This window comes from Odontesthes bonariensis, chromosome 19 (assembly GCF_027942865.1).
Source record: "Odontesthes bonariensis isolate fOdoBon6 chromosome 19, fOdoBon6.hap1, whole genome shotgun sequence".
Lineage (NCBI taxonomy): Eukaryota > Metazoa > Chordata > Actinopteri > Atheriniformes > Atherinopsidae > Odontesthes > Odontesthes bonariensis.
The window spans coordinates 32,532,933-32,559,345 of record NC_134524.1 but is presented as its reverse complement, the minus strand read 5'-3'; positions in this window follow the sequence as shown (position 1 = coordinate 32,559,345).

Below are 26,413 nucleotides of genomic sequence, written 5' to 3'. Positions count from 1 at the left end.
TCTTAAAGGTAGGGTAGGAGATCCTGGATTTTGAGTCCAGCGAAGCTGCATTTTGAAAATACACAGGTAAAAAGTCCCAACCCTTTTCTTCACTTTCCCCCCGAAGGCACGCCTCTAGAGTACATGAACGAGCACGAAGGTGCACGAGCGCTGTTCTGACAGCAAGCATCGATCGTTGCCGTATTTAGTATTTAGTTTATGCTAACTATACGTTTAATAATGCTAGGTGCTAGCCAAGCTGGCTCTAGTTTAGCTTCCTGTCAAGCTTCGTTCACGGAGCAGGGTACGCGCACAGGGGGAAGGAGGGGGAGGGGGAGGGAGGAGCAGATTGCAGTTTGATAGACGGCATCAGAATCCAATCATTGTGAACGGTCCGTTCACAATGATTGGATACTGTTTTTCCTAGATTGTACGTTCTAGAGGCCACTAAAACTTTTCATATTTGTGTCAAAACTTTTAATTAATTGGTTGCAATGGGGGTGTGAAGAGTATTTCAAGCAATATGTAAAAAAATGTTCCAGAAAAAGATCCCCTACCCTGCCTTTAATCTGCTGCCGAGCCCCTTTTTGTCCCAGGACGCGGCAATCTGGAATGGGGACCGCCAGTCCTGTACGGGAAACTGTGAGAGGGCTTCAATATCTGTTTCAATACACAGGTTATAATGATCCTGCAGGATTAGAATGGTTGTGTAGGCCCAGTTCTTGGCATTTCCCTGGATCAATGATTGTGTTTAAGCACTTGGGTTGCTGGATTAATCACTGTGGCCAAGTTGTGAGTCATTTTAACAAGTGAAGGGGGATATTCTTCTTGTGAAACATTCTTAAGGTGGTGAACAGCTTTAATAATTCTGTTAATGATGCGAACTTTGTTTGCAAAGTCCGGGTCATCAGACTGTATGCGTGGCTGGGGTTTATTTCCCTCTCTGTAGTTGCGCCCTGTAGGAGCTACGCCCATCACCACCACGTGGTTGCTGTCTGCCACCATTATAAAAGTCCCTTCGGTAGGGTTGCTGTGGACCCCTGTATTGCTGATACCTTGGCGGTCGCTGATGACCCCTTTCATTCTGAAATCTGTCGTCTCTGGTGACGGATGCGTATGAGCGGCGCCCGGCCCGGGCTGGGTGATTACCTCGGTCTGGATAGCTGCTCCGAGTCGGATAGTTGCTCCGGTGGGAAGTGTCGGCTCTGTACTCCTCATCCGCCCGGTAGCGGTCTTTTCCACGGCCCCGTCTGCGCTCAACCACGGTCCAGTCGTCATCATGGCTCCAAGGTGGCATGTTTGAGGCCTCTTAGTGGCTTTATATTAGCCGTACTGCTATAGCCACCACGAGGCTTTCAGCTAAGTGGCTAATGGCTATCGCCGTTTTATAAAACGGTAAACTCGGTGAAATAAAATAAAATAGGCACTCGGGAAAAATTAACGTGATTTAATCACTCTTTTTCAGTAACAAGCATGTAAAAAAGCAACGTTTCGGTCTTGAAAAAGACCTTCTTCAGGCTGGCTTGTTACAATCAATATAGAACTTACATGTACATACAACAGGTGTCTCGGACGAGCGAAGCAGGTGTGTGTGTGTGTGTGTGTGTGTGTGTGTGTGAGAAGGGGTGGGGTGAGAATGTGGAAGTGTGTGCACATGACCACGTCCACTGTAAACACACACCATGAACATTTCAGAGCACCAGTGCTGAGGTGACACACTGTGATCACTAACATTTTTTTTTTGACTGAAAATGTGCAATGCAAAATACAATAATAAATAACAGTAAATTGTACATCTGAATATAATAGTTTGACCATTGGGCCTAAAAACACAAAATTCAAAACATTTCGAAAAAGCGCAAAATTTCATTAACGAACAAGACATTAAGACAATAAAATCCCAAAAATCACGTTACATTCATGTGCTGTAGTGTACTGTGTAGTGTAATGTGTATTGTATTGTACTGTAGTATAGTGTGTGTGTGTGTGTGTGTGTGTGGCAAAAGGCAACTACTCATCACTGTCACTACCTTGCCCATCAGCAACATGTGATAGAAGTGCATCATGGTAGAAGGCCTGCACATGGTCACTGGCACCCATTTCCGAAAGCAAGCGTAACACGTCTCTTTTTTTAGCGTCCTTCACAGTGCTCTGTGGGAATTCTTGTTTGAGAACAGCAAACAGCATGCTCAGGATGTTCATGTTCTTGTTCTGCCCAAAACAGGAATCGCTGAAGAGGCGGAGCTTTTGAGTTCTGTGAAGTGCATCTCTCAGCTCATGGCGTAGGCAGTGGTCAAGGGCAGAAGCTGTAATATTACTCCCCTTTGTGTTTTCATGCTCCATCCATGTGTACAGATGGACGTCATCTGTGGCTTGCCTACTGCCCTTACCATGATGGAGAACAACACCAAAGACATACATGTACAGCTGGCGTGAGTAGTATGCCTGACCGATAGGGGTTCTAGGGAGCACTAAATTCTGCATCATGTCAAAGCACACCGTCACAACATCATGCTCCACCTTTCCCAGCATATCATAGAAGACTCGTGCTCTCCTTCTATGCAAAATGTACATTGCGGTCTCTCTGCGCTTTTCATCCTCACCTAAGCTGGGGTCTTTAACTCTGAGATGAAACTTGGCACATGATGAACACACATTGGTAGCTGGCTGGCCGAACGCTAGGTTGAAGGTGTGACGGAAAACAGAGTAATACAGGGAGTAGCTGAGTAGATCATGGTTTTGTTGATCAAAGAGCTTGTGCATCTTTTTCCACGCTGAGGTCACTGGGTAGATACTTGCGACCAGGAGCTCCCCTTCTCCCATAATGGCTGGCCGGACATGTGAAAGTTTGAATGTGGTCCTTTACCAGCTGTTTCTTGGCCTCAAACTCATCCACTTTCCGTGCACCACCTCTTTGTTCTGGTCTGGCTGTAGCATTGACGGCGTAGTATCTAGCCACTCGAGCCACACGGTCTTTGCTGATACCTGCAAGATAAGATAATGACATTTGAATATGTATGTGTATTTACCAAATGATTCATTCTGAACAATTAAGATAAGAGCCATGACCATCCTCAACAAACACAACAAAGCACATAAATTAATTAGTAATTAATGTACTGCAATGAATATGCTTCTCAGATAATGCACTAAAGACAAAATAATAATACTTTAATCTATACAGTAGTGGTATTATGTATTCAAAGACATATTCAAATGTTAATGCAAGTCCATAAAACATTCACAGTAAGTGGCATCTAACACAGGCCCACTGTATGTAGGCTGTGAGACACTGTATATGATGGAGCAGAAGAGCTGATGAAGAAACTCCACAAAAGTAGAGGTGCCCTTTCACTTGTGCCTTGGTGGATAAACGATATGCAGTACACTTTTACATAAAAGTGTATTCTTGTTAATCTTAGTTGCATTTCGTTTTGGTTAACTTCCCTGATAGGATATTAGTTTCAAGCATCTAGTGTCTTTTTCCACATTTCCTGACCAAGAAGCTAATGGGTGGCAGAGGGCTCTGCACACACGCGAGATAGGATAACCCCGCCTCTACTAACATGATTGGCCGATTGAAAAGCCACCAAAACAAAGAAAAACAAATAGCATGCATAACCCATTTTGACCAGAAGGTGCATAGTCCTACCCATGTATGTAGTAAAATCACATTTTACTCACCCAATAGGCTGCAAAAGGTGGCCTTGCAGACGGGAATCTTTGATGGATGATTTTCCCCAAGTAAGTGGTACTCGTTCGTGACCTCCCTCTCCTTTTACCTGTCTGTGTCCTCCACTTTCTTCCGTCTCCGCTGCACGTTTTTGACCGTGATCAGGTGTAATAATTCCTGATCTTGCTCGACCTTAGTCTCATATTTGTAAAAGCACTCAATGTTTCTGTAGATCTCTTTCGGTTAATCGCTCAGCTTGACAGAGACTAGAAGTTTGACTGTGACGGCAGATGACACCTGGCATTTTTCCACCTCCTGAATGCCTCATCTTCTTCACCTTCTCACGTACATGACACTCTTTGGATGGCTTTCTCTTTTTCCCAACAACTGCTAAACGGACAGGCTCATCTATACCATTGAACCCGTTCATTTTCGCGCACTTTGTTAAATTATATATCTCTCGTTTGTCACTCTCAAAGTAGGAAACAAGAAATGCCGGGCGGCTCAACAGGTCGCGTGCTATGTTTACATTCCATATCTCGTGGAAATGTTGCACTGTGATTGGATGAGTGGAGATGTGGCGTTCTGGGGGAAATCAGGATTGGCGTTTGTTGCATTTTGGAAGGAAAGAGAAAAAGCATGGCAGTATTACACGGCGGATGTGGCATTTTGATGAAAATTGAATGTTGACTTTTCAAGAGTGGTCACATACCATTCTGGCTCAAACTCGATTATTTTTTTTTTTTAAACGGCGTTTATCGTGTTTTGGAACCAAACTCTTCATATTCACGGAAGTATGTATCTGTGAATAAGGTGGGGTTGAGTTTCCAGCTGTAGTGGCGTGCACTAGAGCCTGGCTCGGGCCGGATTTTTCTGTCCGAGCCCGGCCCTCAACCGACAGAAAAGTTCTCAAATCCGACCCGAGCCCGAGATTAATTAGAATATTTGTGTCCGAGCCCGCCGGAAGCCCGAGACCAGTGACCAACGCAAGACGGCGCACCCTAATCAGTAAATACACATTGGTGACAGCGCACCATTATCCACCATAATCCATTATAAAACATAGGCTACACATTAATGGCGGTGCACCATAACAAATGCACAAGCACTCTTCGACCAGAATAAACACCCATTAAACTCAATACAGAGAGAAAAAAAAAGTTGACTAATAAAACAGTAGAAACATTCTCATTTTCCACGACTTTCAGTTCTCCAGAAGCTATTTTTCTTTTAATGTCCTCCATAGCGCTTCCAGCCAACTGAGCTCGGCTGCACTGATCGCACGTGTTTAATGTAAAGTTGTTCGAATGTTCGATATGCGTGCGTGCGCACCGAGCATGCACACACCACAGATGCACACAGATGCATGCTGCACGGCATGAGGCACGAATAGCCTACCAACATTTTCATTTATGCATATTCAATTATTTATGTTTATCACAAAAACTGACGTTTGCAATGAACTGAAACCTGTCCTCTGGCTGTTTATAATTTTCACGATGTCTGCTTGCTTTCGAGCCCGACCCGAGTCCGACAAGACATTCTAATTTTTTGTCCGAGTCCGGCCCGGCCCCGTCGGGCTTCGGTCGGGTTGCCATACTCTAGCGTGCACACAAGTTTAGGTTTATGTTCATTGAGAGGGGAGCATGGTCTGAGACTAAGATACTATGATATATGGAATTGTCTACTTTTGATATTAATCTAGCATCAACTAAAAAAAATCTATTCTAGAGAAGCTTCCATGCACTGGGGGGAAAAAAAAAAATATTTTCTGTCAGGGGGTGTTGCACTATCCATATGTCTACTAAGTCAAGTGTCTTCATCAGGGTATTAAGTGTTGGTACAGATTTTAAATTTGGGGCTGGTTTAGAAGATGGATCTGTCAACCTGTGGATCTAAATAGCAGTTGAAGTCGCCACCAATGATAATGTTGTGAGAGCTATGGTTAGCTAACAGGTCAAACATTTTGCAGAAAAATTCAGGGCAATCAACATTAGGGGTATATATGTTTAAGAGGGCTAATGGAATTGAATTAATTGTACCTGTAACGAGTACGAATCGCCCAGATGGATCAGTGGACATAGACTTAAAAATGAATGGAACCGTTTTTCTAACAAGAATAACAACACCCCTTGCATTTGTCGAAAAAGACGACTGATATACATGGGATATACACTGAGACCGCAGTCGCCCTTGTTCAGTTTGGCAGAATGTGGGTCTCTTGCAGAAAAGTGATGTCTGCTGATAAGGATTTAAGATGTGAGAATACCTTCCCTCGTTTCAGTGCTCCCCCAAGACCTCTACAGTTCCAAGACACAAAAGTGATAGGACCCTTTCCTGACCTTACTGCACCGCTATCCTGCATCTAAGTAAAGGCATCGTTGAGAACTTAGACTGACATATACAAACACAACAGCGGGCAGATTGACAAAAAACAAACGCATACACCCCCAAAATAACCCCAGGCCGCAAAAGAGAACTATGCGGCGTAACATACTGCTTGAGAGGAGACTGCCGGGTGACAGAGCCACCTAAACTGCACTAAAAACCAACCTTAACTGGCAGCTCCGCGATGCCCTCCGATCTTTAAAGGGACACTATGTAATTTCTTCCCCCATCTAGTGGTGCAATTTTATTTTGCAAAGTCGAATGAATTTGCTCTCTAGCGCCTCACGTTTTCAAATGTGCGCTGCAACTTCTTGAACTACGGCAAGCGGAATGTGTCAAGATTCAAGAAGCTATAGCTTCAGACTCAAGGTCCATACAAACAAAAAGAAATCAAGACACACAGTACAAAGGATTACATAACACACATACATCAACACTATGAATACAGATGACAGATAACATGTCAGATAACATAACATCTCCTTTGGTGTGCAAGCAATGCAATTAGTCATATTCCGGGAGTTACGGGAAGTGACGTCGACGCAGCGTTAGCATTAGCCTGCATTAGCAATAGGAGCATTAGCAGCGGTAAATAAACTCCCGGTGAACTTACAAACTTTCTAATGCCTCGTTTTGTGAGTTAAGAGCCTATGTGTCCTACGGCAGAAGTTTGGTAACAATCAATGCATTATTAGTGGGATCATTTACGAGATAAAATCTATTTAGCATTTTTTTTTTTTTAAACTTTATTAGTAAATCAACAAAATAACAGATTACAAATGTGAGCATAACGCCAAAAAGAAGATATCCAGGGGGAGCATAGGAATAATAATAAAAAGAAGAAGATGATGCACTTACAAAAAGAAAGCTAATGAACACAAAGACATATGTGCCAAGGAATAAAATCTATTTAGCATTAGCGGCTGTAATAAGCCATTTGGCGGAAACGACGTCACAATGACGTCATTTCTGCTTGTAGGCCTGGTGGGGAAATCGCGATTCGAAGTGCTTTATGTCCCTCTCGGCACGTCGTCATTTTTCATAGACTGGAAGGACATGGCAGCCTCCATAGAGCTTACCTGCTCTATGTAGATACAGACTAGTTATTCTTCACTCAGGAGGATAAGTGAGATTTTTGACAGAGATCATTTTACACCAATGAGGACTAACTTATGAATGAATATGTTGATTTGAGCTAATAAATGACTTAATTTATTACATAGTGTCCCTTTAAATAGGCTGTGGCATGTTACATTTTTTGCCATTGTAATTAGTTACTACAGATTATGACACTTTTCTCTCCTAACTTATTGTTCACTGTGAAAATGACAGCTAACGTATTAGGCGTTATCTGCTTCTACCGGATTTAGCAGTGGCAAATTGTCAGCAAACCGTTCTGCAGCAGCAGGTGTATGAAACTCCTTTGTAATGCTTCCGTAGACCACCTGAAGTTTGGCTGGAAAGCGAAGGTTGCACTTGGCCCCAGCATCGGAGAGCCTTTTCTTCACGTTGTAGAATGACTTGGGTTGATTTACCACCTCTACTGTGTAGTCGGGGAATATAGACACCTTCTCATCGTTGTACTTCAGGGTCCCCTTCTCGTGGCACAGTCGCAGGATATCACGCACGTCCTTCTTGTTGTGGAGTTTAGCAATGAAGGGTCTCGGTCGTTCGTTTGGCTCGGGCTTTTGCCTTAGGCTGCGATGTGCTCTATCCACTTTCACTGGTTTGCTGAACTTGTCCTGGCCAAGTAACTCTGGAATCAACGTGGAAATGAAGTCGGTTGGTCGCACGCCCTCCTCGTCCTCTTTGATACCGATGATGCGTATGTTGAGTCTTCGAGAGCGCCCCTCCCGGTCATTCAGTTTCACACTGAGGCGGGTGTTAGCCTCCCGTAGGTCATTGCAAGTGGCTTCAAGTGCCGCGATACGTTGATTAGCACTCGAAAGACCTTCATCTATTTCACCCACACGTTGTTCAACTTCTTGATGTTCATTTTGAAGAGTGGACAGATGCGACTCTGTCGAGGCGTTCTTCCATCGATTTCTTTAGACTGTCCACCAGCTTAGAAACTTTGGCTAACTCACCACCTTGTTTAGTGATGGCAGCTAGTATAGCCTCATTGCTAGCAGTGCTGGAAGATGTGGCTTTCTTTGTCCTTGGCTGGCATCTTGGCCCAAAACCGAGTTCACTAGGCTGAGATAATACTTAGACAATTGGCAGTTAAAAAAAAAAAAAAAAGTCTGTGTGCCATAAATATTTAAAGGATAAGACCGGTTTTTTGACATTGGGCCCTTGATTTCACATTATAACATGATGTTCTACTCACCCCTGCTTGTTGTTGGTCATTTGGAGCTGTTCCGAAGATATTCGAGAGGCGTCTGGCTGCTCTCTTGAGATATTCGGCCATGAAACGGTTTCCTATGGGCAAGCTTATACAGGCACAAACTATGCTGTTTATAATTTATTAATTACTCTACACTAGCACTGATAACGTGGAGGTGCGTCGCTTACTTAAAAAAATCCGGGTTATTGTAATTTTGATTTTTTTGTCGTAAAGTGGGTGTTACTGACGTCCTCGTGGTGCTACGGCCACAGACAGCCCACAGACCTGCTGCCTATTTATTCATTCGGCTAAAATTCAAAATTAGTAACCCGGATTTTTTTAAGTAAGCGACGCACCTCCACGTTATCAGTGCTAGTGTAGAGTAATTAATAAATTATAAACAGCATAGTTTGTGCCTGTATAAGCTTGCCCATAGGAAACCGTTTCATGGCCGAATATCTCAAGAGAGCAGCCAGACGCCTCGCGAATATCTTCGGAACAGCTCCAAATGTTCAACAACAAGCAGGGGTGAGTAGAACATCATGTTATAATGTGAAATCAAGGGCCCAATGTCAAAAAACTGGTCTTATCCTTTAATACAAATGGAGGGAGCAACGTGGAGCTCTGCAGATACACATCCTACTCCATCACTGCGCACGAGCGCCCCCTAAAAAGGATTATTTTGACTATTATGCAAATCTTGCAGCTGCAGCAAATTTCCAAATACTATATATATATATATATATATATATATATATAAAAAAAATATGGGCTGTGACTCGATAAAAATTTTTAATCGCGTTAACTACAGGCTTTGAAATTAATTAATCGCATATACTTTATCCTTTAGAAAATTAACATTTTCAACAATATTTCAACAAACACAGAACATATCCCTATTTGAAATCTGAATGTAGCATGCATGAAAACACAGTATATAGAATCTTGGATGTTAAGCTGCGTTGGGCCCCCGTTAGCTTCCACACTAGCTGCTATATGTTTGAGGTGATATTTGAGGCTTGATCAGCGGCGGCGCCAGCGATTTTTCGTTGGGGTTGCTATGCAGTTGCTGCATGAATGTGAGGGGTTGCTAGTCAAAACAGCACACACACCCCCGCGCATCAACGCAACAACGTTACTGACCCATTACTCCACCGTCTGCATGCAGCCTTGCATATTGTAATGTAGCCTTGCAACAACATTACGTTCAAACTTGTTGCTCACACCAGTCTGTCCGCTGCCACAGCGGACACATAGCCTACTCAAGCCAATCTACTCGCATCACATTATGGCAGAGGAAGCACGCTGGCAACCTAACATAAAGTAAAAAGTGGGTCCATTGTTTCCAAAAGATGGTGCTAACTGCACTGACACTGGGCTACTTAGCAAGTAGCTCCAGATAGACTGCATGCACCTAGAGTCGACTAACAAACCAAGTCACAAGAAGACTATTTGATAATAGTGTTTCGGCGAGCATATGAAAAACAACTGGGATTTCCTACCTTATTTGTGTTACTTGAAGAAGGACATTCTCAAAATCGCCATATTCCAGTTAGAATCGCCAAATATCCATTTAGAATTGCAGTTTAGCTATGTTATGAGTGAATGGGTGCTGAAATGAGAGGAAAACTGTAACATATGACTATTCAAAAACTAATTAAACTGAGAATACAATTAAATAGGGTTTCTATTTATCTCATAAATCTGCTTTATGGAAATATTATTTTAGACCTCCGATTTCCCCGGGTAATTTAGAACAGACGTGATTGGCTGACTGTAGAATGACATCACCACAGCTACTGTAGATCTAGGAACAATGTGGATAGCCGTTTCACCAGTAAATTTGGTGTTTTATACCTTTCCATATGTATATTTATCAGCTAAAGAACGAAAAACGGGGATAGGCTACCACGCAGCAACATACGTGATTCTTTACTTCTTAATATTGTTGTCGTTGTTGCACTGCACTTCTGTTCTTTGTGAGCAGTAAACCTGCTCTAGCCCCAAAGTTGGGGTAGCTATGGGGTTGCTGAGCACATTCTTGGGGTTGCTATAGCAACCGCAAGCAACCCCTTAGCGCCGCCTCTGGGCTTGATACGCTGCGTTGATACGCGAATTCCTTGTTGCATATTTATTAGTGGTGGGCATAGATTAATTTTTTTAATCTAGATTAATCTCACTGAAATCTTGAAATTAATCTAGATTAAAATGGCTCATTCAGGGGTCCGGCAAGCCGCGGGGTTCGCGGAAACAGACGTGTAAACTTTGGTTCCTATCCAAACAATAGTCGTTTAATCCTGAGACTGTTGCAATTGCCGTGTCGAGTGCTTCAATACAATAGTGTAGTAACCCCACGCATACCTTTCTCACTGCAATTAAGTTTTATTTCTGATTTATTTCGAATTTAGTTTCTTTTTCACAGCTGCCTCTGCTACTCCTGCTCTTCTCAGGTGTACCTAATGTAGTTTTACATCATTTGTAACGTGATGTATATCTTGAATAACAAATTGGAAATAACACGTTTATTCGTGTCCCTGCCCTCACTTTCCTCATGTTTTTTTCTCGCGGGGGTGCTGCACAGCCGCGGGGCCTTTAAGAATTTAACATTCTAAATGTGACGTCACCAGCTACCAAAGCAAATTCTCAAGCGAAGCTTCTCCAGCGAGGTCGCTCTTGGTGTACACGCAGCAGGCAGACCAGCTTATTCACATGCATGGCTCCAGCAGTTTCTCTAGCTTCGCCAGCTTCTCATATTCAGCACTTGTTGGGAGGGCCAGGTGGTGCTGCTGTTGTGTGCAGTGCGTCTCTGGTGCGTTGTGTGGAGTGCGTCTCTGTTGCGCCACACGCGCTTGATCATCTCGAGGGTGGAATTCCACCATGTTGGAACATCTTGCACGAGCGGCTCCTGAACTTGCCCAAGGGAGGTTTGCTGGACTTTCAGCTCGTCTGCGTTGGCCGGACTGTGTTTGATATAAAGTGATATAAAGTTTGGTAAAACTCATCACAGTTTGCTTACCTATTTTGACCCAGTTCCCAACCCAACTTTGAGAATAGATTAACGGCGATAAGACTCAAATTATCGCAGCACGTTAACGCCGATAACGGCCCACCACTTATTTATATTTATATATATATATATATATATGTTTATGTTTTTTTTTTTTTTTTTTCAAGGAATTTCTAGAGAAATCCTGATTTGAAACATTTTTCAAATTTTAGCCATCCTTTGGAGAAAATTTTATATATCAATATACATCCCGAAATGTTCTTATTTTTTTTTTTCTTAAAATTTATTTATATATATATATATATGGGCCATTCTACCGAATTGGTTCAAAGTCAGGTTGGAAAAATTTTGAAATGTTGTATGCTTTATTCCCAAAACTTCGACCATATATATATTATACCATATCTAAAGAACACATATCTAGTAAAAGAACAGTACATTTTTATATTGTACTGTATTGGTATGTTTTTCCGCTCCCAAAAATTGTCACTACCGAAACATAGTAATACACTATAGTAAAAAAGTATTATTATTTATCTGTTAAGATTGTGTTTGCTTCCCTCCTCTAAAGAATATTTTTAAAAATATTTCTTGAATGTTTTCACAATTAAATTAATAAAAATGAATTTTTTACCAAATTTCTAAATTCAATTTATACAATTCATCAAAATCTAAATGCAATATTTCTTTGTAACATGCGTAATACTGATCATTTTGATTCCAGAGTTGATTCCAATCAGTATCATAACAGTTTAATTGATAACTGAATATACTTTATTTTTTTACGAAACATCTAGTGTTTCGGTAGTGACTGCACTGTTTTGGTTGTGACCAAAAGTATTTTGTTTGCAAGGTTGTATGATATTTCCTCAACCGTATTGCTTAATCTTAACTCATAACATGCCTTATGTTGGGAATATTACAAACACAAATGTTTTGTGGTAGATGGAATTGTTTTATTTTTGAAGACATAACAATTGTTCATCCAGAACCATTTAAAGTACAAACATTACATTGTTAAAGCTGCCGTCGGCAACTTTTTTTTTAGTCATATTAGCTTGAACTGTCATGGGATTCTGGAAGTAGAATATTAAATAGGCTGTTTAGGAAAAATCCCAAATTCTGTAGCTTCCTCTAAAGCCTGTAATCGTGCTTACAAAAATCGGCGCTCCTGGCTGTTTTTAACCAATCACGTTAGGTTTATTATTGATCTATTATCTGAGCAGAACTGTCACCAACCACGTCTTCCATGCTGAGCGTGAGTCTGCCCCAGCTTGTGTGCGCGCACACTGGTGTGAACTCACGTGCACAACCTCGTCCACAGAGGGGGAGGGACCTGAAAGTTGTATCAGTTCGAATTTTCCGACTTTAGACTCGGAATTTTGAAAACCTGCCGACGGCAGCTTTAATGGAAAATTACCCAAGTGGGTTCAGCAAAAAAGAAGAAAACATAACTGACAAATAACTGATATATTGTTGCTGTCAGGCTTCTAAATTCTAATCAATGTATCCTCGAAGGGTTTGCAACAAATACATTTAACATCTTTAAAGAAAAATACAGCAGAAATTTATATGCAGTTGAATCTGAGATGAATGAATGTAATGACACACCACTTTCCAACAAGGTCTTCAGTGATGTCATCAACTGGACAGAGTCCCTTCACACTCAGAGCTTGAGGTGGAATGGTTTCCATTTTCTGGGGCTGTTGGTTCAGATGTTCTTACATCTCTTCCAGGCTGTACTTGTGGTGCAATGTTTGTAGATGATAGGTGGAAACGGGGACAAATGACCTCTCTGTTGCAGAAGCAGCTGAGCACTCTATAATGAATCATGCCAGGTGTAGTGCAGATCACCTGATGAATGCTCAGTGTACCTTTGATAGTGGTCAGCTCATTTGGCAGGAGAGTGCTTACTCTGTTTACATCTGGTGTTCCTCCACGTAGAGGAGCTTGTCTTTGGTGAGAAGAAAGAGTGTGTCATAGAGGGCTTTCGCTGTGAGTGTGTCAGTACCCCTGGCTACGTGTAAATCAGCCGTTCTCTTCATGGTGGCTCCAACGCCATCGGCAGGCCCTTTCCCGTGACCAGCTTCCAGGAAACTCCAGTTTACAGAGGTAAATCCCATCTGGAAAGGAATGGTGCTCAAGAGATAGAAGTTCTTCTTTCCTCTATATTGCATGGTCGGCCCATCACTGAAGAGGAGCTTTTGGATCCTCGGATGGTTCTCCTTCAGAAACTGAAGAACTGGTTCAAGCTGAGCCCAAATGGCAGGAGGATCATACTTCATGGAAGGTGACACGGCACAGAATGTCAGTGTCCAGTCTGTGGTGTACACGACAGCATTGTGCAGTGTAGTCTGCCTGTGTGATGCTCCAAAATGGACTTGGTGCACCTCCTTTGCATAGTTGCACTGCCAGTTTTCTGCATAGTCAATGTGAAGAATAGCTTCGTCTTCTTTCAGAGATCTGTGCAGGGATTGTAGCTGTGTGTACTGGTGATGGATGTTGAAGAGGTGCTTGCACACTTTGGCTTTCATTTCTCTCTCAAAATCTTCCAAAAGGTGCTGTGGGCTGCCCTCACATCTCTGTTTGAATGTTTTTGTCACAGTGATCTTCTGTCTTTCTCCGTCCTTCTCTTATGAGCCACTGGTACCACCATGTGGCTTCTGTTCCTGATGTACCAGTACTTGTGGTGTGTGTGTGTGTGTGTGTGTGTGTGTGTGTGAGACTTGTTCCTACATGAGAGACATTCCATAAAGATCTTTGTAATCACACCATTGAAAAAAATCTAAAAATGGGTTTCAAGTGTTATTTACAGAAATTGAAATTTAGCTGTCAGGGTTGGGGACTGCTACTTCCCAATAGAAAGTACCCTATAAATGGTGATTTTGTATATATTTAGCTTACCACTCTCTCATTTAATGCCTTAATTGTTTTGTTAAATGATTTTTCTTTTTGAGGGACAGCAATTTGAACTAATTCGGTAGAATGCCAATATATATATGTATGTGAAATGAATGGCAACATCCCCTATGACTGCTTGTCATAGGGGATGCCTTTGGTCAATGATTCGTTCAGGCTTTTTTTTTTTTTTTTTTTTTTTTTTTTCCTCCCTTTGTGGTTTTAAGGTAGTTTGTCGCATCTTCATGCTGTCTCTCTACTGTTCTTCATGTCATGTCTGTAAGTGATAGAACAGATTAGATGTTTGAATCGCTCGTAACGACTTGTTGGCGGCATGTTTTGCAAATTACCGTTGTCTGGTCAGTGTCTGACTTTTTAAATCCAAACCAAAACCTGTCAAGAAGAACTAAGAAATGTGAAAGCATGGCTACACTGTTGTACCGACTTAAATTTACAAATAAATTAAATTTGTACATGAACATTTATACCTTGAACTGACCACAAAAGAAATTTCACTGACATTTGGCACTCCCACACATGTGTCATAACAAAGGCCTCGTCAAGCAAACCGAGGCACAGAGAAGTTCATCGGACCACACAGCCTTTCACTGGCTTGTGTTTTTTGAGGCATCACCGGTAGTTCCAACTCCTAGTCTGACCCGGATGTAGGCCTACTGCTTCAAGTTATCAAAGGGAGGCTGAGACGCAAATATGGCAGAAGACGACCATAATTTTTTCAAAGACGAGCCATTTGCGTTTGAAGGCCAACCATACTTGTTTGAGCCCGAATATACAGACGAGGAGTTGCGGGAACGGGAGGAACAACAGAGTTGTGCGGAGCAAGTGTCAGTGGGCGCTTCTGCTCGGTCGCGTACTGGAGGTACATGGTGGTACGACAACCGGTGAAAACACAAGCCAGTGAAAGGCTGTGTGGTCCGATGAACTTCTCTGTGCCTCGGTTTGCTTGACGAGGCCTTTGTTATGACACAGCTGAAGTATGTAGCGCTTTTGAGCTTGTTTATTGCGGAAAAACAACCGATTTCTTATATTTTCCAAATTGGCCCCGTACAGTTGCATTGGCTGCGTTTCTAACAAAACACTTCAAAATAGCCAACTTTGGAATGCCGCGGTCTTTCGGAGAAAGGCTCATCACCCATATAAATTATGTGGCATGACCATGTGATGCTCAAATTATCATTTTACGCCGAACCATTCCTTTAAATGCCGCGGTGATGAGCGGTGGTTGAGCCACTTTCGGTTTCACTCCTGTCAGTGAAACACCGGGGTGATGTCGCTGCAAATGCGTGGCCATGCTCGATGTGTTTCCACTGTTGTGTGGCTTTCTTGTGCCACAGTGCCTACACACCGTCACGGTTTTATCCACCAACCTCTTTCCTTCTTCATTAAATTTGACAGGGAAGCCAAAATGCTCCCAAACGGGATTTAAATGACGTGGGGCGTGAAGCTCTTCTGTTCCTCCGCTCGCCATGACCACACTGTGTTGCAGGTTAGGGGTTTTCTTTATGTTAACTATCGCTATGTCAGCTACGTGTTATGTCTGTGTGGTAACCTAGGCGACAGGTTTGTGTGGCAGCGCGAGTATATGGAAACAGACGTAGCACTAGTATAACGGCTGTGTGTGGACTGAACATGCGCACAATTTTTTTTTTTCATAAATCAATCCGCGGATCATGTGTGTGCTGAACCGAAATAATTGATCCGAACGGATCACGGATCAATGATGATCCGTTGCACCACTACTTTCTTATGTGCTCCAGCACTGGTGTCACTTTGGAGAGCCGATCTTGGGTTGGGTCTGATGTCTGATTGTCTTGAAAGTGGATGAAGCGTGAGAGGCATTTAAACCTTTTTACTGATATCACATTAAGCTATTTTGGCATAATGTGTGTCTTCTGCCCAATAATTATCCATAGATGGCATTCTCACCACTCCCATGATTTAGCTTAAAGCCAACAAATGACTTGATCTCATCCACAGTGGTATTAATGCTGGCTCCAATTAATTGACAGCTGTACAGATTTGTCTTTTCAGCAATATGTTGGAACAGATCATCATCAAAAAATGGGGCAAAATAGCTACGTGGAGAAGACGGCTCATCAGGTGCGCTGAATTCACTGGCAGCTGCTGTTGACTGGTGCTCAAACCGCTTCTTACGCCAGCTTTAAAAAAAACAAAAATACATACATAAATACACAACTGTGTTAAGTCATTTATACAAAGTGGTATTATTAGCAAGTATGGACTGAATTTAGCTGGTTAGTGGCATGCTACCTTCAGTAAATGTCACAACCATACAGAAGGATTGTGTTTTTTCACCTTGCATCAACTACAGTGGAAACCGCTTGTAGTGATCACAGATATAGTGATCAACCGCTGATATGGATCAAAAGGCTTGGGATAGAATCATTTCTCTACAAATGCTGTTTAAATAATTCGGTTGTAGTGATCAAGAAATCCGCTTATAGTGATCATTTTTGGTCATTTTATGAATGTGTACATGTGCAAAAAGAATTTTAAAACTACGTATTTATTTTATTTCCGGCAGTGTCCCTTTGACGTACACGGCTGTCCCTAAATGAAACTGTCACCTGAATCCCTTGGCTCGTTTGTACTGCAATCCGTCTCTTCATCCTCCTCATCAGAACTGCCTTTATTCACTGCCTCCATCTCATGCTGGCTGAAATTACTTCATCTTCATCACTTGACTCGGAGTCAGAAGAACTTGCAGGGATCTCCTCTATCACTCTCATTCCTGTGCTTCTCTTTCTTTCCCCATAAACGGAGCTCGCCGAGATGCCCTGCTTGAAAATGAATAGATTTTTTTAATATCTGGTACTGTAGTAATTATTAACATCCCTTCCAGTGAAACAAAATTATGAATAATGCACATTGACCAAATTTCTACCCCTAATCTGGCAACGTATCTCAGAGGATACATACATTTCAAAAGCTGCTAAGTAACACCACAAACACAGTTGAAACATTTTGTCTTCATCAGAATGTTTAGACAAATGTCCTAATTAATATTAGGAATTTAAATTGTTGTTTGATTGAAAATAAGTATGACTAATATATGATTACTTACCCCCAAGGAAGCAGGTTCTCCACCACATTTTGTTTTCTGATCAGGCTGACGAAACAATGAAAGATGGTGATCGTCCATGATTAATATCACCATCATGCAGACCATGAACACGGTGGCTTCCCCGCTCTCCATATGTGACCCGCTCTGGCGAAATGAGTCGGAAGTCGCAACATTCTATTTTGAGGTATGGGCAGATAACGTGAAAAAAACAATGGATTAAAAAATTTTTTTTTTTTTTTTAGCTCATTTCAAAGAATAGACATTAAAAAACAATCTCCCAAAGTTGTATAGTCCATATAATTGAGGAAAGGCACGTAAATGACAATTCAAGTTGACTTGCAAGTTGTATTAAATGCGTTAAAATTTAACAGGTTGAACAAATTCATCGACTCCTCTCCCGTTAACGTCTACCGTTCCTATTACCTCTGAGGATTTCCCTTTACCTCTGAAACGTCTCTATCTCTGCTCGCTTCATAAAACCAATCAAAATGCTTAAAAATGTACACACACAGTGACACAAAGGCCCACAGTAGGCGGGAAGTCACGTTTCGAGTAACTGGTGCACGCGATTGGTCCAGCCATCACTCCTGTCAAACTAGCTATCTGTGTTGGTGTAGCCTAAACTAATCGTAGAAAGTCTCTCAATATTCGTCATCGTCTTATATTACAATATTGGTATCGTGTAGTACTGTAGTATAGTGTAGTGTGTTGATCTGTGTTTTTGTTTTAAAATTTCATTCGCTAAAGAAAGTAGAGTCGCGAAAGCTTTAAACTCTCGTGGCGTCCAATTTTAGCTCTGCTGCTGGACAGCAAGACTTGCTAGCGCTAGTTACTGATTTTTATTTATTTTTTTGGAGCGGAGGTGATATCTTCTGAAGAAGAAAATGACAGCGACGTCAAAGACTCTGATATGGAAAAGGAGCAAGAATTCGCCACTCATGTGGAAGATGACGATGAAGTCATTGAGCAACCTGTGACTGGTATTAATGAGGTGACGAGGGCTATGTCGAGCTATGAAGCAGTGTGTGTGGGAACAAAAATAAATATTTTCTAATCATTTGGGCTTCAGTCTGGTTTAATACCATTTTATATGTGTACAAATAACTTTGGTAAAATTAAGCTTTAAGATAAAGAGTTTATCCCTTTAAATTCACAGGATTTTGAAAGATCAACAAAAAAACGGGCAAAGATAGCTGCAGGAATAAAAGAACGTCTAAACCTTTCGGTGGAGCACCTAGGAAGGAGGAGCCTTTGGCTCCTGCCACTCTTTGTGAATAAGCTGTACAGTGGGTGGTCGTCCATGCTCAGCACACTGAGCCTCCCCAAATCAAATGACCTTAGTTTCCTTAAAAAAAAAAGTCTTGATTGGGCCTTCTTAAAAATCACCCTGCTGTTCTCCTTCCAGTCCAGTTTACTGTCAAGATGGACGCCCAAGTATTTATAGGAGGAGACAGCTTCTACAGGATGACCTTTGATTAAAATAGGGGCTGGAATAATTTTATTCTTCCTAAAATCAATTATGAGTTCCTTGGTCTTCTCCACATTTAAAATGAGATGGGCATGTTCACTCCAGTTGACAAAATGATCTATCTCAGCCTGATATGCAGCATAGTTATTATTGTTGATGCAGCCCACTAATGCAGAGTCATCTGAGAATTTCTGCAGATGACAGGACAAACTACCATGTCTGCAGTCAGAGGTGTATAAGGTGAATAAAAATGGAGATAAAACAGTTCCTTGTGGTGCACCTGTGTTTGTTATAATGGAGTCTGATGTGCTGTTGTGGATTCTTACATGCTGAGGTCTACCTGTAAGGTAGTCAGTGATCCAGCTAACAGTGGAGTTGTGAAGTTTAAAACCATGAAGCTTTTTAGATAAAATTTGAGGTTGTAAAGTGTTAAAAGCACTAGAAAAATCAAAGAACATTATTCTCACAGATGCTGCAGAGGTCTCCAGATGGCTATACACCTTATGTAGCAGATAAATAAGGGCATCATCTGTGCCCACACCCCCCCTGTATGCAAATTGCAATGGGTCCTGAAAGGCACTGACCTGTGCCCTCAGGTGTCCCAGCACCGTCCTATCAAAACACTTCATCACATGGGAGGTCAAGGCAATGGGTCTCAAGTCTTTAAGAGCCTTGGCATTAGGTTTCTTAGGCACTGGTACAATACAGGATGTCTTCCATATAGTGGGGATTTTTGACAGTGACAAAGACAGGGTAAACAGATGATGTAAGACCCCACACAACTGATCAGCACACACTTTGAGGACACGTGGCATGATCCCATCCGGACCAGGGGCCTCCTTTACATTAAGCCTTCTTAGCTGAGAGCGTATCTCCTCAACAGTGATGGTTATTGGAGGGCAGAGAGATGAATGCCCCTCTTCCTCCTCTAAAGGTGTAATGTAATCTGCTGGTATGTGATGATCAGTTGAGTTCACACTAGAGTCAAATCTAGCATAAAACAGATTAGCCTCATCAGGCGTAAATATCCCCACACTCATACTACTGGTGACAGGGTCAAATCCTGTTATGGATTTAAGGCCTTTCCATAAACCTCTGGTGTCACACTCCTGAAGTTTGTGCTCAACCATGTCCTTATAATTCTTCTTTCCTTGCCTAATGGCAACCTTTAGGTTCTTCTGTGCCACTCTAATCCTGTCCTTATCCTTACTCATGAAGGCAACTTTCTTTTCATTAATTGCATTCTTTATATTTCTTTAGAAATCCATGGCTTATTAGAGAAGAGTTTTATAGTTTTACTTGGAATAACCAAGTCCGTACAAAATTTGACATACTCAGTAACACAGTCAGTCACACAGTCCACCTCATTTGGGTCTTCGCCATAGAAAACAGACCAATCAGTACACTCCAGACAGTCCTGCAAGTCCTCGCACGCCTCATTTGACCATACACGCACTGATTTTGTTGATATAGGCTGTCTCTGAGCCAGAGTGGTGTACTTGGAGGAGAGGAGAACTAGATTGTGGTCTGACCTGCCCAGCGGAGGGGGGGCAGTAGATGTGTAGCTGTCTTTAATATTGGCATAAAAAAGGTCAATAGTTCTGTCGCACCTCGTGGGACAGTTGACAAACTGCCTGAATGAGGGCAGCGAAGCAGAGAGAGTGCAGTGATTGAAATCACCATTGATCAGAACGAGCGCGTCCGGTGTGCGACTCTGAAGTTCATGGACAACCCTTGACATCGTGTCAGTGGCCAACTTGGCATTGGCAGATGGTGGAATGTATGCCACGATTACAATAACATTTGAGAATTCGCGTGGAAGGAAATGGGGTCTGCAACTCACCGCCAGCAGTTCAATGTTTGGGTCACACACTTTGTGTTTCTCCGTAACGTGACCAGGATGACACCAAAGCTTGTTAACGTACAGGCAGACGCCTCCACCCGATTTTTTTTATTTTTTATTTTTTTGCCTGCCTTCTCCGGGTCCCTGTCATGTCGAACCACCGTAAATCCATCCATTTCAGTGTAGGCCGTAGTAACGTTATCCGTGAGCCAAGACTCCGTAAAGCACAGAAGGCTGCACTTCAATTCAATTCATTTTTATTTATATAGCGCCAAATGCCAGCGGCGGCGGCACTGTAACACCATTCAAAGGATATCTGTTGGAACAGGGAAACACGAGTTAATGACCACAATAATATCACATATACATAAAGAGGAATTGAGGAAAGGTGTGACAGATGAGGCCCCCCAGCAGTCTAGGCCTATAGCAGCTTAACTATGGGATGTTTCAGGATTACCTGAGCCATCCCTATTCAAATAAATAAATAAATAAAGGACCAGACTCAGTGAGTAATTCCCTATACTCCCTATATACATCTGCTCCTCACACCACAGCAACCATCTTTTTACAGCCACAAGCTACCTCAGCCTCTCACCAACTGCACACCAGTCACAGCGGGGTGGGATGCAAACCCTGGTTCGGGTAGGGGGTAATGAAAGTATAGAGGGTGCCAGAGGTGGAGGCAGAACAAGACACACTAACAGACACTATCAGATTCAACAGACCTAACTATAAACTTTATAAAAAAGGAAAGTTTTAAGCCTGGTCTTAAAAGTGGAAAGGGTGTCTGCTTCCCGGACATTTACTGGCAGCTTATTCCACAATAGAGGGGCCTGGTAACTGAAGGCTCTGCCTCCCATTCTACTTTTAGAAACTCTGGGAACCTCAAGTAAACCTGCAGTTTGGGAACGAAGTGCTCTGTTAGGAAAATATCTTACAATGAGATCTTTAAGATATGATGGAGCTCGGTCATTAAGAGCTTTATATGTAAGGAGAAGAATCTTAAATTCTATTCTGAATTTAACAGGGAGCCAATGAAGAGAAGCTAAAACTGGAGAAATATGATCTCTGCTGTTAGTTCTCATCAGAACTCTGGCTGCAGCATTTTGGATCAACTGAAGGCTTTTCAGAGAATATGTGGGACAGCCCAATAATAAAGAATTACAGTAGTCCAATCTTGAAGTAACAAATGCATGGACTAGTTTTTCTGCATCACTCTGAGACAAGATGTTCCTGATTTTAACAATATTACGAAGATGAAAGAAGGCAGTCCTAGAAACCTGTTTTATATGCAAGTCAAATGATAAGTTCTGGTCAATAATAACTCCAAGGTTCCTCACTGTAGAACTAGAAGCCAAGGAAATACCATCTAGAGTAACTATATAGCTAGACAATTTCTCCCTGAAGCGCTCAGGTCCAAAGATAACGACTTCAGTTTTGTCTGAATTTAGAAGCAGACAGTTCTGAGTCATCCAGGTCTTTATGTCTTTAAGACATGCTTGTAGTCTGACCAACCTATTGGGTTCATCTGGTTTTATAGATAAGTACAACTGGGTATCATCAGCATAGCAATGGAAATTTATGCCATGCTGTCTAATAATGTTACCTAATGGAAGCATGTATAAAGTGAAAAGAATCGGTCCAAGCACAGAACCCTGAGGAACTCCATGACTTACTCTGGTGTGTGAGGAAGATTCTTCATTTACAAGAACAAACTGAAATCTATCAGATAAATATGACTTAAACCAGCCTAATGCAGTTCCTTTAATCCCAATAACATGTTCAAGTCTGTTTAATAAGATACTGTGATCGACCGTATCAAATGCAGCACTGAGATCCAACAGGACAAGCACAGACACAAGTCCGCTATCAGAGGCTAAGAGGAGATCATTGGTAACTTTCAGCAGTGCAGTTTCTGTGCTATGATGCTCTCTGAATCCTGACTGAAACTCTTCAAACAGATTATTTCTGTGTAAGTGATCACAAAGCTGAGCTGCAACTGTTTTTTCAAGAACTTTAGACATAAAAGGGAGATTGGATATAGGTCTATAATGAGCCAACACTTCTGAATCAAGAGTAGGTTTTTTAAGTAAAGGTTTAATTATAGCAACCTTAAAAGTCTGAGGTACATATCCTGTCAACAAAGACAGATTGATCAAATCCAATATGGAAGTGTCAATTAATGGGAAAACCTCCTTGAACAGTCTGGTTGGGATTGGGTCTAAAACACAAGTTGATGGTTTAGAAGAGACTATTGCTGTCGTTAGTTCAGAGAGATCAACTGGGCAGAAGCCGTCTAAATACAAATCAGGTTCTAAAGATACTTCTAAAGCTGCTGTACTTGATGATACATCACTGATAATAGTGGGAAGGACTCTGTCAATCTTCTCTCTGATAGAAACAATTTTATTAATAAAGAAGCTCATGAAATCATCACTGCTGAGAGTTAAAGGAATAACTGGCTCAGCAGAGCTCGGACTCTTAGTCAGACTGGCTACAGTGCTGAAAAGAAACCTGGGATTATTCTTATTCTCTTCTATCAATGTATGCACTGTCGGTAAAGCCTGTCATACTTCACCAACGATGCAAGTTCATCAACTTTGTTGACTATGGAGCGCACATTTCCCATAATCACAGACGGGAGGACAGGCTTGTGCCTCCTGAGCCTGTTCCGCACCTTAACACCACTCCGTCGGCCTCTTTTTCTCCGTTTTAGCTCCCGGGGTAAGTCCCAGTGTGGGCATTCAGCGTTCGTCATTGTATCCCGAATGCAGTACAACTCTCCCACGGTATAGGAGACGACTGAAGCCGTGTCAGCCGCTCCCAGACATTTTACTTCGAGACGGATAAATCCACTCAATAAAACAAGCCACAGTATCCACAGTTGCACAAACGTGTGCGCCTTAAGTCCAAACATGTTGTCAGTGAATTTGGTGTTAAACAATTAACTGTTATTGAATAAACGCTACAAATTAACAAACTTTCAGCGAGTCGCCGACAGGGCAGGCGCCTGGGGAAGGGCAGTTATTAGAACGAAATTCAAGGTGGACTGTTCTTAGAACTGCTCTGTCCGAATGTGGCTATTCATAGAGGCCAAAGACGAGACTTTTTTTTTCTTCGAATCTCTGAAGTGGCTTCTACTGGTTTTGAAGAACATTTTCGAACTTGTCGCCACAGATCTCGTCGGAGATATGCCTGGCAGTACATGCAGTGAATGTAATCTTTTGCATTGTACTTTTTCTTTGATGTGCATCTTAATTTTAGTGATCCAACTCCACTTGCGTTACTTAATCATAACTTGAGTTATGATTGTGGTTTCCCTTGTTGCAAAGCTTTATAAGCATTTTCATGTTATTTGGACCTCTTGGGAAGACTTAAAACTTGAGCAACATCTGCATGTGTTTTCTCGTGAGTTTTTAAGTGACGAATAAACTTTGTCTGTAGTTTTCCACAAATGTAGCAGTAAGTTTTATTTCTGAGCAAAGATGATTTGTTTGAGACTTTTTCAACCCTAGCATCAGAACCGTCATCAGCAATTATGCCTTTGGAATCAGCATTTCCTGCTTTGGCAGTAACGAAAGTTACGTATGTAACTATGGTTCTATGAATCCCGGATGACCGCCAGAGGGCGGTGCTGAAAGCACTGAATGTCCCCTTCGCGCTTGCGCCGTTCGAGTAGTAATACCAACAGAGTCACACCTGTGACATGTCGGATGATCAATCAGAGGCTATATAGCCTGACGTCATCCGGTGCTCTGTTCCTACAGAATCTTCTGGCGGAATACAAGGATTCTGAGTGACAGAGAAGCTCTGGCGGTCATCCGGGATTCATAGAACCATAGTTGCATACGTATCTTTCGTTCTATTTCATCCCTACTGACCGCCAGAGGGCGGTGCTGAAAGCACTGAATGACTAATACCAGCAATGTCACAAGGAATCCAGACCAAAGACCTCATTGAAAAGGCTCAGAGGGCCCTCGCCTCAGAACCTGATCCAGAGGATGAGGGGAGGCCATATTAACCCCGTAAAATCGGGTGAACATGCTCGGGGAAGCCCATGATGCAGCAGCACATATTGCTTCCATCAGAACCCGTCTCAAGGCTGCCCAGGAAGCGGAGACGCTCCTGGTAGAGTGCGCCTTCACACCGAGTGGAGAGCAGCGTCCCGCAGCGTAGGCGTGGCAGATGACATCCACGATCCAATGGGAGAGGCGTTGCTTGGAAAGAGGACAACCTAACCTAGGGCCTCCATAACATAAAAACAGTTGGTGTGAGCGTCGTATAGCAGCAGTGGCTGCAATGTATGCCTCCAGTGCCCTCACTGGGCACAACAACTGAGACCCCTCGGCAGTTCCTTCTGACACAGGCTGATATTGTGCCAATCTCAATGGCCGGTTGCAATGAGAACGAGATAACACTTTAGGCAGGAGTGCAGTGTTTGGCCACAAGGTAACACCAGAGCCATCAGTACCCCATCTGAAACAGGAAGGGCTGACAGAAAGAGCATGTAGCTCACTGACCCTCTTAGAGAAGACAATAGCCAACAAAAAGGAAGTCTTACATGATAGCCACCTGAGGTCTGCCTGCGCCAAAGGCTCGAGTGGAGAGTGGCACAGAGCTTCAAGAACCAAGGGCAGATCCCAAACTGGTGCCCGTGGAACCATCGGCGGGTGCAACCTACGAGCACCACGCAAAAAAAGATAAACTAGAATATGGCTCCCCATGGTACAGCCCTCAAAGTCTAATTGGAGTCATGGGCATAACCAGGTTGTGCGTCTTCAGTTCGTGGGTTTGTCTGCTTTTGAAGTAAGTGTATGTTCTTGAACAACCCTCCATACGACAAGGGAACTTGTTCTTCTGAATTGGTGTGGCTGATGGTTTACTTGCAGCATCTGCAGCCTCGGTCATGTCAGGAAGAAGAACATTTGTCCACGATTGGGGCAGTGAATGTGTTGAACCATGTCCTTTTTGCTTCTGGAGAGGCCTCTTTAATGTTATCCGGTATGAGGGACTCAGGGCGATCTGTAACAGCACAAACAAAACATGGACTAAGTAATAGAGGGAGTATTCCAACACATGCAGACATTTATTTGCTAGCCTCAAAATTCAATCAGTCATGATGGTACCACAACCAATGTGCGAGTTAAAAGTTTATTTTACACCATGGGTAAAAATGTGCATGACATGATCATCAAGTTCATTTCTTGTGACACCAACATGTGTTGGTGTTAATTAATGGTTTACCTGTGACATGATGAAAACCAAGATGCTCAATCGTGGCTGCTAGGAATAGAGCAGTAGTGTCCTTGATCACAAAGTCCCTGTAAGCATTAAACGCAGCACGGGGTCCACTCTTGGCATTGCTGCACCTGGGGTGAGAAAGTATTTCAATGTAGTGTAGGCCACACACATCTTTGTGTTGTCACAAAGCAATCAGTCTCTCAGGAGCTGCTTCACATCCCTTGTAAGTGAAGGGACAAATTCATTCACTCACACAATCACTTCCACTGCACACAAGTTAGTCTCTCAGGAACAGCTTCACATCCCTTATAATAGGGAGTGTAGGGAATTATTCACTGAGTCTGGTCCTTTATTTTATTTATTTTTTTATTTTCTTTAGCACCAGTTTCTTGTGTTTATATTGAATCCAAATCTAGCCTAGCTAGTGACTGTTGCGAATAGGGCAGCTGACAACAAGGGAAAGATCATGTGACAGATTGGAAAG